This window comes from Mus caroli, unplaced genomic scaffold (genome assembly GCF_978045245.1).
Source record: "Mus caroli unplaced genomic scaffold, Mus_caroli_1 scaffold_12, whole genome shotgun sequence".
In the NCBI taxonomy this organism is placed as follows: domain Eukaryota; kingdom Metazoa; phylum Chordata; class Mammalia; order Rodentia; family Muridae; genus Mus; species Mus caroli.
In genome coordinates this window covers 7972634-7992553 of record NW_028227267.1, presented here as the reverse complement: position 1 = coordinate 7992553, position 19920 = coordinate 7972634, and the positions used below count along the sequence as shown (strand labels likewise).

Genomic DNA, 19920 nt, shown 5'->3' with positions numbered 1-19920 from the left:
ACCTTCATCTCTGAACACCTAGCCCATCTCGTTTTGACAGGATCTCAAAGCTCTCAATCATAATCTTTGACTAGGACTGAATTCTCAGAGAATCCTTGAATCCTTGAGTAGTCTTCAACTGACCGTTAACTATGGTATCTTTCCCATAGTGACTGGCTTATTGAAGGAATAATAAGAAGAAAGTATCCTCACGTTTTTGTGGACTCCACCAAAAGGAAAACTCTCCTCTCTCTCTGACAATATAAATATTCTGCCCCCATTCCTGATGCCAGCTTTTGTGATTACGAAAGATGCCAGCCCTGTGCGTGTGTATATAAATGCATGAGTGTGCGTGTGTATTTGACCCAGGGTCTCATTCTATAGTCCATGCTCATCTGTAGCATTATAGAAGACAAGACTGGCTCACACCATAAGCAGTCCCCCTGCCTCAGTTTCTCAAGGGCTGGGATTGTAGGTGTGAATTACCAAATCCAGCAAGGATGGCAATCTTTAATGAAACTAACTCCATAGGAAGAAAGAAGAGGGATGCTAAACTGGCTCCTGGGGACATGGTGAAAACTCTATATCAGTCTATACCTGAAGCCTGCCTGTCATTGAAAATCTCTGCTCTATAAGCATATAGGTTCCTCTTATTATGTAAGCTACTGTGAGCTGGTCTTTCTATTCCTTTATAAACAAATAAATTTGATGTGAGATTAGAAAGCATATGTCCTTTGAAAACTTCCTTCCACATGGCTTGGGGATTCCCAGCTTAGATAGAATAGGTCATCTTACTCAACAAGCATGGTGTTTACTAAAGTTGAATCTATACAAAAAAATTATTTTGACACTAATGTAGAAAAATATATTATTGTTGGCAGCATGGCAAATTTTGTTAAAACATTTCAAAATGGAAAAGGGAGTGGGAAAGGAAATAATTTCCTTCATCATCTCCATGGCAATTTTAGAAGTCGCCATCATAAAATGCTTCATTTGGCCAACCACACAGAGTCTTCAATTATTGGTATATTTGAAGAAAAATGGAAAGTTATAGATAGCTTCTTGGGGTATTCAAAATAAAGACATTGTTTCTATTGTTTTTTTTATTATTATTATTTGAATGTCATCAAGGCAGTAGGACATTCAGAAGCACAGGTCTCAGTTTGTCTAGCCATGTCTTCTCCTTTCCCATGCTCTTCATCCACACAGCTGCTATGCTGCCTTCCTAGCCACCATGATTACTTCACAGACCCACTATTGGCTTCCATTTGCTGCACCAGGGACTGCGGTCTATTCCACTAAGCCAATGGGTATCTTCTCTCCATATCTGGCTTAGAGCCTAGAGACTCTCAAATGAATGCATCCCTAGAGGAGGGTAGACTAGGATAAATTATCTGTAGGAATGGGTGGTCATACTAACACATGAAGACTGCAAAGTTGGAAAATCAATATTCAGTTGTTTGTTATGATGATTAGGAGAATCCAGCTGCCGTGTCTGAGCACTTACTAACTAGCAGGTGCGTTATGTGCTTAAAACCCAGTGCTCAGAACTGTTTGTGAAGACGCCACTGTTACGCCCACTCTACAGACAAGGATACGTACTGTGAGGTTAGTAATTCAAGAGCTGAGAGTTAGTAAAGAACAAAGTAAAACGTCAAGTCCAAGCCATCTGACTTCTGGCCATTTGCTTTAAATTCAAAGTCTTGTCCCAGGTGCCATTTTTTGCCTAATGTTTCAGACGTGCCTCTTTCTGCAAGGCCACACAGTATTTCTACAAGAAAATGTTCCTTCTGGCTTAAGTTGGTTTCTGTGTTTTACAAGTAAAAGTGTCTTAAAGAGAGTATTACTGACAATTGGGAATCAACATTGATAGTTCCCAAGAACTCAATAAACAGAGAGTAAGTGGAAAATACGAACACCACTAAGCCCCTCTGTGTAGGCTTCGGGGCATCTTAACTCACAACTGCTTCCAACTCAGAGGCACTGAGCAATTCTTCCGGTCTGTCCCCTGAACACAACAGATGCCCCATGCCTGGGCATTTTGGTAGTGGGTGGATAATTTCCTGTATCTGGAACATGTTTATGAGAGGAAGCACAGACAATGCCCTTCTTACAAGCTTGGTATTTTGAAGGACAGATTTGGGACTCAGTCCTCAGTTAGAATCCAGAGGAAATTGCTTTGAGATTGAATTTTTGGAAAACAAAGCCATCCTACTTATGGCAAGATTAACTCAAGGCTGAAGATCCAGATCTGGAGTTAAGCAAATTGGAACTGGAGTGCTGGCCAACCCCACCTGAAGAGTTCTATGACAACTGGGCAGGCTTCTGGACATTGCTATTTCTAAGTTTCACAGGTTTTAAAATACTACTTTAGGAATTGGAAACAACCACCCACCCAAGCAAGCACAGAGAAGAAAACAACTGCTGTATTTCTTCCAGAACAAGTGTCATTACACCATAGCCCCCTGACCCCTTGTCTTCTCTGCTTGCTAGGCAAGTTGATTCATATAATAGAAGTCACCCTATAGTGTTCATAAATACTACTGTTCATTATTATCACAACAAACAAACAGAAAAGGTCATTTTTAATCAGCCAACTTTCCTAATCCAGAAATTATTCTCATTTAAATTGAAAGTTAAATAAATAGATATATATATATGTATATGTACATGTACATGTATATGTATACACACACACACACATATATATATATAACCCTCAGGTGAGGGTTAGCTATATAGTTTGATAGACTAAGAATAGAAATACATTACAAAGATCATACTTATCTTAGGTTGAAATATATATTTATATTTGGCACTAAATAAATAAGAGAGAGAGAGGAGAGTTAGATGGCTTAGCAGATGAAAGCCTTGTTCTTGCTGCCAGGCTGATTACCTGAGATCAACCTATAGGACCAATATAGTGGAAGGAGAGAGTCAACTCCCACACACTGTGCTCTCACCTCCACATGAACATTTCATAGTACACACACACCATATATAAATAAATGAAAGTTTAGATTTTTTTTAAACAATCAATGAGGCTGTAAGGGGATTAGTCTTGAAATGTTGAATTTCTACTTTTCTACTTTTTAAATTGATTTATGTTCAAGGGTGTTTTGCACACACAAGTGTCTAAGCACCATGTGAATGCCTAGCAGCCAGTGAGAGCAGAAGAGGGCATTGATTCCCTTGGGATTAGAGTTATGAGTAGTCTGCTGGATGCTGTGAAATGGAACCTGGATCTGCTGAGCCACCTTTCCATCCCCTTCTTGGTGTTGCTGTGTCTTTGTTTTCATCTGTGAACAGGGTCTCACTCAGTATCTCAGGCTGGCCTCAATATCAAGATCTTCCCATGTCAGCCTCCCAGACTCTGAGGTCACAGGTATGGACCACCACCCCCAGCCTTCCAGCCTTCCTCTTCCTCATTCATCCACTGTACAAGAAATGGTTTGATAATTTGTTCTCATCTACTTTCCCCTTTATCCTCTGTCTGTCTGCCACCCTGTACCCTTCTGCCTACCTCCAGTAGACACCTCTCTGGTGTCATGTGACTTGTGTGACAAATGTTCTGTCACCACCATATCCACAGTCACCCACACATATATAAATATTAAAGGCTGGGATCTGCATGTGGAAGAGAACATGTGTCTCGCTGAGCTGACTCACCTAACTTAATAGGAGAATTTCCTGATCCATTTACTTTCCAGTCGATTTCATAACTTCCTGCTTCTTTGTGATTGAATGGAATCCTGATGTGATATGTACCACACTTGTATTAGCCACGTATCTGTTGATAGACATTTAAGTGGATTCCATTTCTTTGCTATAATGAATATAATGAATAGATCAACCATACATATGGATATTCAGGTGTCTCTCTGGTAGGATACAGGTCCAGGATGGCACAGCTGGGTCATATGGCAGCACTGTTCTTAATTTGTTGAGAAATTTTCATACTCCTTTTCATGATGCGTGCATCAGTTTCTTCTCTTACCAGCAGTGGATGTAAGTGCTGCCCCGCATCCTTGCCAGCATTTCTTGTCATTTGGTTTTTCTGAAGGAGCCATTCTGATTTGGGTGAAATGGAATTTCAAAGTGCTTTGAATTTCCATTTTCTTGATAGCTAAAAATGTTGAGCTATTTTTAAAAAATATTTATTGGACATTTGTGCTTTTTCATTTAAGAACTGTTGGTTCCAATCACCCTTTGTCTGATTAGCAGCGTTGCTTTTATTGGGTTTTTTTTTTTTTTTTGGTTTTGGTTTTTGTTTAATTTTCTGTCTTTTATAAAAAAATATTATTGCACTTATTCATTCATTAATTCACTTCCTTCTTTTGTGCCTGTGTACTGTATGTGAAGGCATGCATTGCTCTGTGTGAAGGCATGCATCGCTCTGCGTGGTTGTGGGACTCAGAAGACAACCTGAACTGCTTCATTCTGTCTTTCTGCAATGTGGGTCCCAAAGATTAAACTTAGAAAATCAGGTGTGCCAGTCAGGATTACAAACTGAACCATCTCACCAGGCCTAGAGTCCCTTAGATATTCTGAGTGTTACCTGTCTGGGGTACAGCTGACAAAGAATTCCTCCCATTCTGTGGGATGCCTGTTCTATTTGCTAATAGTTTCCCTGGTGTGGATACTTTTGCTTCTATGTGGTTGTCTTGTCAGCTCTTGGGGCTGTCTCCTGTGTTGTGAACTGACCCCTGTTCAGGAAAATCTTACTACTCCTACATACCAAAGTGTTCTAATTTTCTTATTAAACATTTCTCTCTCTAGAAGCTGAAGGACTCACATTCCAACTGATACTTAAACAAACATACCCATATCCCTCTTGTTCAAATTTCAAAAAAGACTGGGAAGGCTTTTGGACCATCTTTTTTTTTTCAATTAATGGTGGAAAAGTGTCTATAACACTAAATTCACCATTGTAGAGTTATAAAGTATGCAACCCAGTGGCTTTTAGTACATTGGCCTCTGAGGGAAACCCTGTCCATTGGTGTTCACTGAAAGCTGCTTCTCTGCTTGATGATGGCCCGCTATGGCCTTTTGTCCATTATCAGCAAGTCTTATCAGTGAAACTGTGATGCCTGGGATTTCTGTCTGGTTTCTTTCTCTCATCATTTTTACAAAGTCCATCTACACTGTAGCATTTGTCCGAATTTTGTTTACATTCTAACGTGAACATGGACAAGTTGGCTCTGTACACGTTTACCATCTCACCATTGGTGGATCTTGCTGGTGATCGAGCTTTGAGGTATTACAAATAATGCTGATGTGAATAAAAGTTCTGGGGGAGACTTGGGGTTTTGTAGTTGCTGCTGGTGGTGGTATGAATATGCTTGGTCCCATGGGAAGTGGCACTATGAGAACGTGTGGCCTTGTTGGAATAGGTGTGACCTTGTTCGAGGAAGTGTGTCACTGTGTAGGCAGGTTTTGAGGTCTCCTAGTGCTCTAGCTTCATCCAGAGCAGAAAGCAGTCCCCTCCTGGCTGCCTATGGATCAACACGTAGAACTCTCCGCTCCTTTTCCAGCACCCAATCTGCCTTCATGATGTCCTGCTTCCTGTCATGATAATAATGGACTAACCCTCTGAAACTGTAAGCCAGCTCCAATTAAATGGGCTGCTTATAAATGTTTTCCTTATAAGTATTGCCTTGGTCCTGGTGTCTATTCACAGCAATGAAACCCTAACTAAGACACTACTGCTGCTGTTAATTTTTGTTTTAAAGTTTGGCTTTGGTTTTCGATAAGATCTCACGTATCCATCTTGAAATGTTGCTGAGGGTGGCTTTAAATGTCTGATTTTTCCTTCCTTAACACCCAGCCTGGCTTACATAGTACTAGGGATCAAACACAGCATGGACCATGGTAGGCAAACAGTCTACCAACTGATTTGCCAAGCAGCTCGGTTCTCTTGAGATTGTGGCTAAGGGGACTTACTGATCACATGGTAGTTCTTAGTTGGTCGGACTGATGTATCACCAAAATGCTGTGGAAGCTGCAATGCTTCATGTCCCCTCTCCATCCCTCATTCCACATCTTCTAGGCTTCCCCTGAAGGTAAATCCCCGAAGACAGTTGCAGTAGTTTCCAGCCACATTCTGCCACTGTTCTTGTCATGCTTGGATGTTCAGGATTGTGGTAGGTCAGGCAACTCTTTACTCAGGGTATAAAGCTCTTTCTCACAGCTCACCCAAGCATAGGCTGTGGGTTGGTCAGCCATCTCTGTAACTCAGTAACAACTTGCGAGTCCCTACCCTCACACCACTGGCCAACCCTAAAGTAAGGAAACCAAAATGAAACTTTTCTCCAGGTGTGGTAGAGCCACGCCTTTAACTCCAGCACTCAGGAGGAGGCAGAGCTTTATGAGTCTGAGGCCAGCTGAGTCTACAAAGTGAGATCCAGACCAACCAAAGCTAGGCAGTTAGATCCTGCCTGGAAAACAAACAAGCTCAACTTCTCATTTTTCTCCCACACCTGTTTTGTAGCTGCCATCCTTAGGTTTGGAACTCCCATCTCTTACAGAATCTGGCAGCTGCTTGGTTTTTTGTTTGTTTTTGGTTTTGATATTATTTTTGAGATTATAAGTATATCTTGCTCTTATTCAAGTCCATGGCCTCTTTCATTAATATTGTTACATGCATATGTGTAACATCTCTATACACATATTCATTCCTAAATGCAACCTGTGCAGTCTACATACTGTTACTTGTGCAGTACTTTCAGAGCTGACTATGGGGTATTGGATAACCACTTGCCGTGCTTTTCCTTGGGGAAGATGATTTCTCCCACTCTCAGTATTCCTTAGTTGGCTGAAGGATTTTGTGTACGGTTGAGGCCTGGTGGGCTCCCCCCGCCAATCAGACCACAGTTCCCCGGAACAGTGCTCCACTCTCCATGCAGTGAACTCCTTAAGCCTCCATAGTGTCTGCCTCTGCCCCAAGGCTTGTAGCCATTTTGTGTATCTTAGATTGTGCTTGTATGTATACATACTCTCTCCACAACTCACACGCTTTATGTATGGTGAGAAGCCGACAAGGTGAGCAGAAATGGAGTCAATTAGTTATCAATAGGCTACAAGCTTGAGCTCACATTTCATGAGACACTCCAGCTGCTTCACCACATCCCCAACTCAGGGACACCTCCATTTCCCCATCCTGTGAAATGGGGGACAGTGCTGACATGTGATGAGCCTTCCAGATGACACCATGAGGTTCATAGATTACCAAAAAAGTTGTGACGACCCAAATGTTTGAATAATAGTAAAACCTGATGTGGTTATGCAGTTTTTCAACTAAACGAGTATTCAAGGAATTTTACTCTGTGAGAAACACTAAACTTAGTGTGGGATCCTTTTTGGTCTGTTGGGAGAGGATTTGACTTACAAGTTTGACTTAAGAATGTCATCTATTTAGGACCATTGTATTTGTGGTCTTCTGGACAGACTGGAAGTCAGTTACTAAGAATAAGGTTTAGCAGGGCGTGGTAGCACACGCCTTTAATCCCAGCACTCGGGAGGAAGAGGCAGGCAGATTTCTGAGTTTGAGGCCAGCCTGGTCTACAAAGTGAGTTCCAGGACAGCCAGGGCTATACAGAGAAACCCTGTCTCAGAAAAAAAAGAAAGAAAGAAAGAAAGAAAGAAAGAAAGAAAGAAAGAAAGAAAGAAAGAAAGAAAGGAAAGAAAAAGGTTAAGCTGGGCATGGGATTCATGCCTATAGTTCCAGGACTTCAGAAGTGGAGGCAGGAGGATGAAGAGTTCCAAGCTAATTCTGAATTACATAGTGAGACCCAATCTCAGCAAACCAAATAATTAATCCCCCCAAAAAAGTGGTTTAAAACTACATCTTTATTTAAAACTTTTAACATTATTTCCAACAATATTATTAAATTTTGATTAATTCTTATCACTTTCCTAATGTGAAAATCAAATGTCCGTTATGCCTAAGCATTCAACATATTAAAAACATCAATCCAAGTGTAATATTAAATGAGACCACGCATGCCCATGTTCTGAGGTGTCAGAATAACAGTTCCCAAAGATATCCACATTTTAATCCCTGGAATTTGTGACTTTGTCACCCCAAAGGGAAAAGGGTTTCGCAGATGTGGATGTGTGATTTCGGATATAGGTCAAACATGAGATGGCCTGGTACATCCAGTGTGATCGTGCCCTTGCTAAGAGAGACAGTAGGTAAATGTGAAAAGGAAAACTGGAGAGAAAAACGGAGGATGGGGGTGGGTATGTGCACCCTCCAGAATGGAGGGAACCTCTCCCAGTGTTGCCCAGTAGAAGGCATCCCCACACACAGCTGAATTTAATCTCAGCGAGTTTGGACTTCCAGAATCATGATGTAGGTTGGTGTAGCTTCACCCCACAACCTGTGTGATAATTTGTTACAACAGTGCTAAGAAACTTCCAGACCAACCCATCTAAATCACATAGTAGTCCCACTGTCAATTCTGACTGAACGCTAAGGTATAACATGACATCGTTCTTCTGGAGAGATGGCTCAGGGGTTAAGAGCACTGACTGCTCTTTCAGAGGTCCTGAGTTCAAATTCCCAGCAACCATATGGTAGCTCACAACCATCTGTAATGGGATCTGATGCCCTCTTCTGGTGAGCATGAAGAGAGCAATGGTGTACTCACGTACATTAAATAAATAAATAAATAAATAAATCTTTGCCGGGCGTGATGGCGCACGCCTTTAATCCCAGCACTTGGGAGGCAGAGGCAGGTGGATTTCTGAGTTCGAGGCCAGCCTGGTCTATAAAGTGAGTTCCAGGACAGCCAGGGCTACACAGAGAAACCGTGTCTCGAAAAACCAAAAAGAAAAAAAAAGAAAAAAGAAAAGAAAGAAATAGCTGGGAAGATGGGCAGTGTGTAACACCACCCTCACCTGCCGACCACCGCCCAAACTGATGCAGTGGGGTACATCCAAGCATCTATAATCCCAGTCAGCACTCCTGTGAGATAGATGCCAGGCAGAGATAAGAGGATCAGCCAGAGCTCGCTGACTAACCTGGAGTACACTGCACAGCGGCAGAAACAGGAGACCTGGTCTCAATAAGTTTGCCAGGTGAGAACTGACTCCTGAAATTTGTCCTCTAACAGCCACACACAATACGTTATTTTATTTATTTTATTTTAAGGAGCTGTGGCCTTTTTTATCATTAATCTCCAAGAAAACGAAACCTGTCCTCTTGTGACAGTAAGAGGAAGAAATGAGACAGAAGGTGAGACCTGGACCTTTCTGAGAATCTGCAGCACCATCTATAAACATGAGGATTTGGCAATTCAAAGGCTGTTGTAGCTCTATGCGCATCGTGCTGCCTCGGGGTCCACGTTCATGACAAAAACACATTCTCTTAAACTGAAATCAGACAGAACAACAGAATTTGGATCGACTCAAATCTTGGTTCCAATCTCAAGAAAATCATAAAAGGGGAAAGTTGCTGTTGGCAGATCACTTGCAAATAGGCCTTCTCCTTCTCACTCCCCGGAGTGCAGCGACAATAGCGTGATAGAGCCTAGTCTGCTCCTCTGTCTGCTCCAAGACTCAGCCTTTAAAACGCAATCTTGACAGTCTAAAGTTAGAGGCAGAGATGCTGCTAAATATTATGTGATACCCAGGCTAGTCCCCACAGGAAAGAACTCTTCACAAAATCTCAGATTTCCCAGGTGAAGACGCCCTTTCCAGTTAATGAAGCAGCAGAGCTCACACTCCCACCTGGCCCCGCCCATTACTGGAATAAGGAGAGAGCCTGGGGTCATGACCTATGTCCAACAAACCAGAACTCAGGAGACAGAAGCCTGTGATTGTCATGAATTTAAGGGAAGCTTGGGCTCCAGAGTAAGTTCCACACTAGCTAAGAGCCAGACATCTGAAATTGTTTTGTTTGGTTTTTCCTTGGATATTTTCTTTATTTACATTTCAAATGTTTCCCCCTTTCTACATCTCCCCTTTGGAAACTCCCTATCCCATCCCCCCAACCCCTGCCTCCACTCCCCCATTCCCATCCTCCTGCCCTGGCATTACCCTACACTGAAGCATTGAACACCCTCAGGCCCGAGGGCCTCTCCTCCTACAGATGACCAACAAGGCCATTCTCTGCCACGTATGTGGCCATGGGTCGCTCCATGTATATTCTTTGGTTGATGGTCCAGTTCCTGGGAGCTCCCGGGAGTGGGGGTCTGGCTTCTTGATACCATTGCTCCCTCCATGGGTCTGCAAATCCTCTCAGCTCCTTCAGTCCTTTCTCCATCTCCTCCATGCGGGACACCCAAGCTCAGTTCAATGGTTGGCTGGGAGCTTCCTCCTCTGTAGTTGTCAGGCTCTGGCAGAGCCTCTGCAGTGACAGCCATATCAGGCTTCCATCAGCAAGTACTTTCCTGCAGTCACAATAACATCCAGGTTTGGTGACTGTATATGGGATGGATCCCCAGGTGGGGCAGTCTCTGGATGGCCTTTCCTTCAGTCTCTGCTCCATACTTTGTCTCCATATTTCCTCCTGTGAGTATTTTGTTCACCCTTCTAAAACGCTCTAAAGCATCCACATTCTGGTCTTCCTTCTTCTTAGGCTTTATATGGTCTGTGAATTGAATCTTGGATATTCCAAGCTTTGGGGCTCATATCCACTTATCAGTGAGTACATTCTGTGTTTGTTCCTTTGTGACTGGGCAACCTCACTCAGCATAATATTCTCAAGTTCCATCCATTTGCCTGTGAATTTCATGAAGTCATTGTTTTTAATGGCTGAGTAGTACTCCATTGTGTAAATGTATCACATATTCTGTATCCATTCCTTTGTTGAGGGACATCTGGGTTGCTTCCAGCTTCTGGCTATTATAAATATGGCTGCTATGAACATAGTGGAGCATGTGTCCTTATTACATGTTGGAGCATCTTCTGGGTATATGCCAGGAGTGGTATAGCTGAGTCCTCAGGTAGTACTATGTCCAGTTTTCTGAGGAACGGCTAAAATGATTTCCAGAGTGGTTGTACTACCTTGCAATCCCACCAACAATGGAAGAGTGTTCCTCTTTCTCCACATCCAAGCCAGCATCTGCTGTCACCTGAGTTTTTCATCTTAGCCATTCTGACTGGTGTGAGGTAGAATCTTAGGGTTGTTTTGATTTGCATTTCCCTGATGACTAATGATGTTGAACATTTCTTTAGGGGTTTCTGAGCTCTTAGAGTTTCCTCAGTTGAGAATTCTCTGTTTAGCTCTATATCCCATTTTTTAAATAGGGTTATTTGGTTCTCTGGAGTCTAACTTCTTGAGTTCTTTGTATGTATTGGATATTAGCCCTCTATCAGATGTGAGATTGGTAAAAATCTTTCCCCAATCTGTTGGTTGCCATTTTGTCCTATTGACAGTGTCCTTTGCCTTACAGAAGCTTTGCAATTTTATGAGGTCCCATTTGTCGATTCTTGATCTTAGAGTACAAACCATTCCCCTGCGTCCATGTGTTCAAGTCTTTTCTCCACTTTCTCTTCTATTACATTCAGTGTATCTGGTTTTATGTGGAGGTTCTTGATCCACTTAGACTTAAGCTTTGTACAAGGAGATAAGAATGGATCAATTTGCATTCTTCTATATGTTGACTGTCAGTTGAACCAGCACCATTTGTTGAAAATGCTGTCTTGTTTTAAAGAAAACAAAAGCAAAAAAAAAAAAACAAACAAACCAGGGACTAGAGAGGTATCTCAGAAGTTAAGAGCATGTGCTGCTCTTTCAGAGAACCTGGCTTCTAGACCCAGCATGTACATCAAGCAGCTCAAAGTCACCTGTAATTCCAGCCTGAGGGGCATCTGCCACCAATGGCCTCTGTGGAAAACTGTGCCTTTGCCCACAGTGCATACAGTTTAAAAGAGAATCAGCCAGATGGTGGCACTCACCTTTAATTCCAGCACTCCAGAGGCAGAGGCAAGCAGATCTGTGAGTTCCAGGACAGGCAGGGCTACACAGAGAGAACTTGTTTCAAAAATCAGAAGAAAGAAGGAGGAGGAGGAGGAGGAGGAAGAGGAGGAGGAGGAGGAGGAGGAGGAGGAGGAGGAGGAGAAGGAGAAGAAGGAGAAGGAGAAGGAGAAGGAGAAGGAGAAGAAGAAGAAGAAGAAGAAGAAGAAGAAGAAGAAGAAGAAGAAGAAGAAGAAGAAGAAGAAGAAGAAGAAGAAGAAGAAGAGGAGGAGGAGGAGGAGGAGGAGGAGGAGGAGGAGGAGGAGGAGGAGAAAGAGAAGAAGAAGAAGAAGAAGAAGAAGAAGAAGAAGAAGAAGAAGAAGAAGAAGAAGAAGAAGAAGAAGAAGAAGAAGAAGAAGAAGAAGAAGAAAGGTAGGAAAATAAAAAAGGGAAAAAAGGAAAAATTAAAACCTAAAAGAAGAAAAACACAATCTGCCCCATAAAAATTAAATACAGGAACTGGAAGGATGTCTCAGTGGTTAAGAGTACTTGGTAACTCTTTCAGAAGACTTAGGTCAGTTCCCAATTTCCTGTAAGCTCCAGGGAATCCAGTGACCTCCTCTGACCTCCACAGGCCTGCACACGTGTGGCATACACACACACACACACACACACACACACACACACACATACACACACTAAAATTTTTTTAAAGAATTAAGTGCAACAATCTGTCAGAAGTGCTTGGGTGTGTAGGTGTGGCTGGTCAAAGCATGAATACTAGTTCCTGTCCTGTTTTCTAGAAAGGTACTATGTCAACCAAGACAATAGCACCTCAGCCTTCTACCCAAAGACTGACTCCAGTTCTGAATATTTCAGTCATAATGCACACCCACCTGCTGTAAAGGGCACATTCCCCAAAAGAATTGAGAGAACAAAAATCTCAGAAAAACAATCCATAAGAAAGTTATTAAGTTCCAGCAGTTTACTATTGAGTACTGAAGGCTCCAATTAATTTGTTTCAGTACTTGAACAAAATGTTTTATCAAGGAACATTCACAATTTTTTATGAAGAAAATTATTTTTTTACTTGTCTTTTTGAGTACTTTATTTTTTATCAAGTCTTCTGTATTGTGGATGAGTATACAGAATCTTAATTTTCTATATGCGTTTTGGATTATGGCACAATGTACGTACTATAAAACTTACTATATTAGCTTTTATTACATTTATTTTAGTGTGTGTGGGTGCATGTGTGTGTGTAGTGTAGTGTAGTGTAGTGTAATATAGTGTGGTGTATAGATGTAGGCATTAGCCTGTCAAGGCATGCCTATGGAGGACAAAGAACAAACAGCTATATGAATTCAGTTTACTCCCTACTCCTATGCACAGGTCCCAGGGATCGAACTTGGGTCCTCAGGCTTGTATAGCAAGTGCTTTGCCCACTGAGCATTAAGCTGTCACAATTGTACAATTCTGTGGAATCACATGCATTGCACATCACTTGGTAACTGGCACTGCTGGCACCATAACTTCCGAAATTCATCGTTGCCTGAGTGTGAAAGAACACAGTACTCAGTCGCTATGGTTCTCCCTTCCAGTCGGCCCCTCCACTTCCTGTCCCTGAGAATTTGACTGTATCCCTGGTAAATGGTCATATGGTACCTGTCCTTTGTGACCGGCGTACTACACTTAGCATGATATTTTCAGGGTTCACTCTGGTAGCACATTCTAAAGATGTTTTGCTTCTCAAAATCGGTGAATATTCCACACAGCCTGCTTTGTATGTCCTTTTATCAGTCAACAGACACTTAGGGTATCCCCACGTTTTGGCCTTCACAAAAGAAGTATCTTCAAATGCTGATAGAGTACACATGTTCCTTGTTTATGGGTTTGTTGCTGCTGGTGGTGGTGTGTGAGGTAGAGTCTTACTCTGGGTGGACTGGAGCTCCCTAAGTAGAGCAGGCCAGCCTCAGACTCACAGACTCTGACTAATCTTCCTGCTGAGTGCTGGGATCAAAGGCATGTGCTTCCCTGTTCAGTCTCCAGGGCGTTTGTTCTCCAAACACTGAAACCCATGCTGTTTACTTTAGCTTTGTAGATGTTTAATATGGCAGTCAAAATGTACTTTTATTGGACTGTGAAAATATACAAGTTAAGCTTTCTAAAGCAAGATTAAACTGTCAGCCACAAATGACAACGCTTAAAAGCATGATGCCTTTAGTCAACCTAGTCAGTCAATAGAGCTCTAGACAAATGACGCCATCTTCCCAAACCTTTACTTTTAAATCCCCTAGTAACTGTTTAGCTGTGCGCTAAACATTGAGGTGAGCACTTCACAGGCATTGTGAAGTTTATGATCTGTTCAAAACTTCCCTACCCGGGTCAAACCGTTATCATTCCATCTTCGTAAGTTATCACGGGTGTGTATTTGGCATTACCTATCTCTTCTACTTCCTGGGACCTTAGTCCGTTAACTATCTACAAATTCAAATAGGGCTGATAGTGTCTTCTTTAGAGTGCTGATATCAAGACTATGTGGGGTGATTTAAGTGGTGTTGCTTCTACAAAATACTTACCTGCACGGAATATTAATGGTTAAATCTGATCTTCATTCAGTACAATCCCATTCATAATGGTCATACCTGAGAAATATATTCAGAATTTGAGAATAAATTTTAATATTAGCTTAAACCAAACACAGCTTAGTAAGTCACCTGCCTTCGGGTTTCTATACTTTGTTTTGACCATAAGCAACTTGAGGAGGAAAAATCTTCTAGTCCATCCTCCAAGGGAAGTCAGGACAGGAACTCACGGCAGGAAGATGGAGACGGAGGCCATGGAGGAGTGCAGCTTACTGGTTTGCTCCTTATGGCTTGCTGATCCTGCTTTCTTATAGACTCCAGGGCCATTTGCCCAGGGGTGGGTAGCACTCATAGCAATCTGGGCCCTCCAACATCAATGATCAATCAAGACAATGCCCCCAGGGCTTTCTCATAGGCCAATCTGGTGGCAGCACTTGCTCAACTAAGGTTCCTAATCCCAATGGCACCAGCCCGTGTCAAATTGACATGAAACTAGCTAAAACATCATTCTTCCTTTTAATTTATGTAAAACAATATATGAATGATATTAAGATCACATTCCAAATCCAAGTGAAATGAATTGGTAACAGTTACAAAGTTTTCCCCTTTCCTAAAATAGATATATTTGGGGGTGCTCTGTTTGAAACCAAGTTCTTTTAGATGTTTCAGGCCAATCTCCAGCTATACATCTTTGCTTTATACATCAAAGTCCATCTTACTTCTGAACAGATGCAAGCACAGAACTCAAGTGTCACTAAGATTTCCTTTAACTCAAGAATGCTCTGATTCTCAAAAATGTTAATTGTACCAATCACCAATCACTTAAAATGTAATAACACCATGTGGAGAGAGCTGCTTGTCTCTGACTCAAGGTCTTAAAATCAAGGTCAAAGGAGGCTTATATCCTAACGCCCTCAACCCTGCTCAACAGACAGAACAGGTCTGACTAGTACATGGGTACAGGCGAAATCGTCACATATGGATTGGATCTTAGTGAGAATGCTATTCTTTTGAAAGGGATATCTCCTTCCTCAAAACAGTGGTCTACCATGGCTTCTGGCTAGAGGTAACTCTTGAACAAACCTATACAATACAGCCTATCTGTTCACCATCATGAATGGAACAGCTAGCATTCTGTTCTTCTAGACAAAAGACCATGGATGCAGCCCATGGCTTTTTTTTTTTAATTTTTACTTCTAGGCCTTAATATAAACTATTCATTCACATGGCTTATACTTCCCAAGGGAACTGATATTAACTCCTCTGCTTCAATTCCAGGTTCCTCAATGACACATCACCAGTTGTAAGATTCTTTCCCTGACAATTTCAACTGGTTAATTTACACCTCTTCATTGAGCCCTATCTTGAGCTTTTTGTGCTTGGTTTATTTATGAATATCTGGGAACCTTGCTTTCTTTATGTTCGGAATATTTAGAAAACATAGTGCAGCATATTACAGATGCAGAGCATTGGCAAGTTGGATGCTATCTACACTACTGGTACCACCGCATCTGAATGTAGTATTGAATCTAATATTTGGGATTATATAGTTGGATCTGATCATTGAATTTACCAGCTTCCCTTGTGTCCCACACACCCATCCACAGCACAGTCAATCTAAGAGACTTATCTAAATAAGTTGTTTATTCTTCATCCCAATGCTGTCTAAATCTTCTTAGTTACAGGAGAAGGAGTGTCTCACGAAACACTTCTCTTATTCTTGATAAAGGAGTCTTCTCTCTACTCTGGACTTGGTGCTGTCCATAGTGGCATAATGGAAAGAAAACCAGACTTAAGCTGACTTCATTAATGTACTACGAATTTTCTGGGAACTAAACAAAAGAAAGATGATTTCCAAAGCCATTATGGATAATTACAATAGACACTGAACTGGACCCTATATTATCGGAAATAATATTTTAAAAAGAAACTTTGGTATTTAAGGTAGTTGGAAGCATACAGACATGAACCAATACCAACTTCAACTGAGACAAAATGGTCTTTTATTAAGCAAAGCTATTTATAAAAATCCACAGGATTAAGGATTAAAAATAAAGTACTGGAGAACTGGCAAGAAATAAAATCCACAGTCTGATATCCAGAACTGAGAGTTCAACTTAACAGTTCAGAGGGAACCCTGAATCTCACCTTAGAGAACTGAGTGACACATGACTGTAAAAGCACTTGTACCTTGGGACCAGACCAGTCACACTGATTATAAACAAAGATGTCAACTGGCAAACCATATGCACCATGAATAATTTAATCTAGGATTAGCAGAAGCCAGCTTCCATGTAACTCCATGATAAAAAACCAACAAACTACAGAGCCTAGGGGGATGTTTTTGTGTGTTACAGTTCTGGGTCTTGCTCTTGGAAAGAGAAGAACCTGGCTTAGTTCTGATACTAGCACCAGAGTGTTCTGGCCACCTGCTTGGTGATTCAGGAGCCCAGTCTTTCTATGTTTTAAGTTAAAAGTGTAAAAATATAGAAAGATGGAGATGGCTTTTTAATCTCCCACACAGATTTTTTGTATGCATGTGTGCCAGTATGTGCGCAAATGCCCATGGGCTTGGGTGTGCCTAGAAGACCAGGGATGAGCCTCAAGTGTCATTCCTCAGGAGCCATCCACCTTGTTTTTTGAGACAGAGCCATTCACTGAGACCTGAGTCTTGACAATTAAGCCATAGGGATCCACCCTTCTCATTCTTCCAAGAGCTGGTGTTTTAAATGTGTGTCACCAAACTCAGTCAACTCAGGTCTTCATGTCCGCATGACACTCTTCTAAAGGAACTACCTTCCCAGCCCTTAAGACCTGCACATTTAGTAAAAGTATCTGAACTTTCAGGCCATGCATAGTACCCTGTCTCAAAAATAAACAAACAAATAAATAACCTGTTCTTGCTTTAAAGGACCCAGAGATCATTAAAACAGTCACTCTGCAGGCTGGAGAGATGGCTCACTAGTTAAGAGGGTTAGCTGTTCTGCCAGAGGATTGGAGTTCTATTCTCAACACATATATGCCAGCTCACAACCATCTATAAGGCCAATTCCAGAGGATCCAATAGACGCCCTTTTCTGACCTCAAGCCGAGACATATATACAGACAAAACATCTACACACACTTGTTTAAATTTTGATAAATGTAAAGGGTCTAGAATGATGGCTCGATGGTTAAGAGCACTTACTGCTCTTAGAAAGGACATGGGTTCAAGTCGCAGGACCCGCGTGGTTGCTCACAGGTTCCTGTTCCAGGGAATCAATGCCCTCATCTGACATAAATTTAAAAAATGTTAACGAACACAGTATGTCTCTCTATTTATTTGGTCATCTTTAGAAATCTCAGAAATATTTTTAATATAAATAGTTGGTAAATTTTTAAGTATTTCATGTTTGGTAGAAATTATGTAACTAGAACTTCAACTATTTTCTTGCTTGTGGCTTCCATATAAAATCTATTTGTCATATATATATATCAAATTATGTTTTTATAGCACACATACATATATTATAAATATATGTTAAGATTTTTCTTTCCTAGTTTGTTGAAAGGAGGGCTAACCTAATTGATTTTTAGATATTAACTAAGTCTTGCATACCTGTAATAAATCTCACTGGACACGGTGAATAATTTTTTATGCATTGCTGAATTTGGTTTGTTAATGTTTTACTGAGTATTTTTTTTAATCTAAGTTTACAAAAGATGCTACTTTCTGGTTTTCTCTTTTTGTATTATCTTTTTTAAAGATTTTTTTTTAAGCAGACTGGATGTGAGATTTATTGCTGAACATGATTTGATAGAGTATAGGAGAGCAGTGTGGAAGCCCTCAGGAATACGCGGCTCTCCACTTGTCCAGGGGGTGTTACTTGGGGACTGGGCGTGTATTTGACCCCAAAGCCATCAGGAATGATCTGCTTCTCAGCAACCGTCTTCAAACTCATCTGCTTTAAATTTCATGGAGCCCCACTTCTTTGAAATGTGGATCTTCCATAGGCCAGGGAACTTGACCTTGTGCTCTCTGCAGAACTTCAATCACATACATATTCCTTACTCTGCACCCCGGTGTGGATTGGCGTGGTGATTTAGCCAGCCAATGTGAACCCTGGACACTGTGCCCTGGGGTTTCACAAAGGCACCATGAAAACCTGTCAACCCCAGCTCAGGACAACATTTTGTTGTTGTGGATGATATGGAAAGGATAGAGCCTCACTCGGATCTGAAAGCCATCCTTGCCACAACTCTTTACCATGGATTTGTTGGCACAAATTTGGGCAGCCTCCGGTGCTTCAGGAGAAAGCTGATCATATTCATCTGACACAATGTGGCCACAAAGTACGAATTCATCAACTTTTGCCTTCTTCTGTCCCAAGTCAAAAAGATGCAGATCTTACTATCATGGACACCCCAGCAGAAGAGAGACTTGTTCTTACAATACCCATAGCCCTGGGTGGGGAGGCAGCCCATAATGACAAAAAGGACTGTCCGTAGTCACCGCGTGGAAGGAAAAGAAGACAATTTATTTATTACTTTCAGGTGTGTGGATGTGTATATATATGAACTTGTATGAGTGTATGTGCACTGGATGTGTTCAGGAGCCCACAAAGGCAGAAGAGAGCATTGGATTCTGGACCTGGAGTTTTAGACCCTGTGCTGCTACATGCATGCTGGGATTCAGAGTCCCTCTACAAGAGCAGCAAATGTTCTCAGTCACTGAGCCATCCCTTCAGCCTCTTTTCTACTGTATTTGTCTGGATTTCGTAATAGTGTCATAACTTTAAAAATGAAGACCAGTTTCTCTCTTATTTTGATACTTTTCAGTGTTCCTCAGTGATGTCTGCTCTTTTCTTCACAGTCTTCCCTTTGCTTTGAGTTTCTTTGGCTTGGTTTTAAATTTCTTGTAGTTTCCTGATAAGATGTAGTTATCAGTCAAGTGTGGTGACACATGTCTGTGGCACCAGCACTTGAGAAGCTGAAGCAGCAAGATCAGGAGCCCAAGGCCACACCCAACCACGCAGCAAGCCTGGGGCCAGCCTGGAGGAGGTAAGACCCTGTCTTATAAACAACAGCAAAAATAAAAATGCCGGGGGAGTTTGGGATAGCATTTGAAATGTAAATGAACAAAATACCTAATAAAAAAATTTTTTAAAACGTTAAAAAATTAAAAAATAAAAAATAAATAAATAAATGAAAATGCCATGACTGCTTTTAGAGCTTCTCTCCATTCTGATTTCATTTTCCTGTTATCACTCTCCCTCTGCACACTGCACAGTCGCATTCCATAGTTCACAAACTGATTTACATGGAATTCAAGGTATTTTCTTTTGACTCTTCCACCTTGGGCCATGAACTACTTGGAAGTATGTGTTTAATCTATGTGTATTAGTGAATTTCCTGTTATATTTATGCTGCTGGTCTCTACATTAGTTCTTTTGCAATAACTGAACATACTTTGTA

General features: G+C 41.4%; 1 pseudogene; it reads right to left on the bottom strand.

The window, feature by feature from the left end:
• Nucleotides 1-18292: 18292 nt before the first annotated feature.
• On the bottom strand, nucleotides 18293-18930 carry LOC110309555 (large ribosomal subunit protein uL16-like; annotated as a pseudogene).
• Nucleotides 18931-19920: the final 990 nt, after the last annotated feature.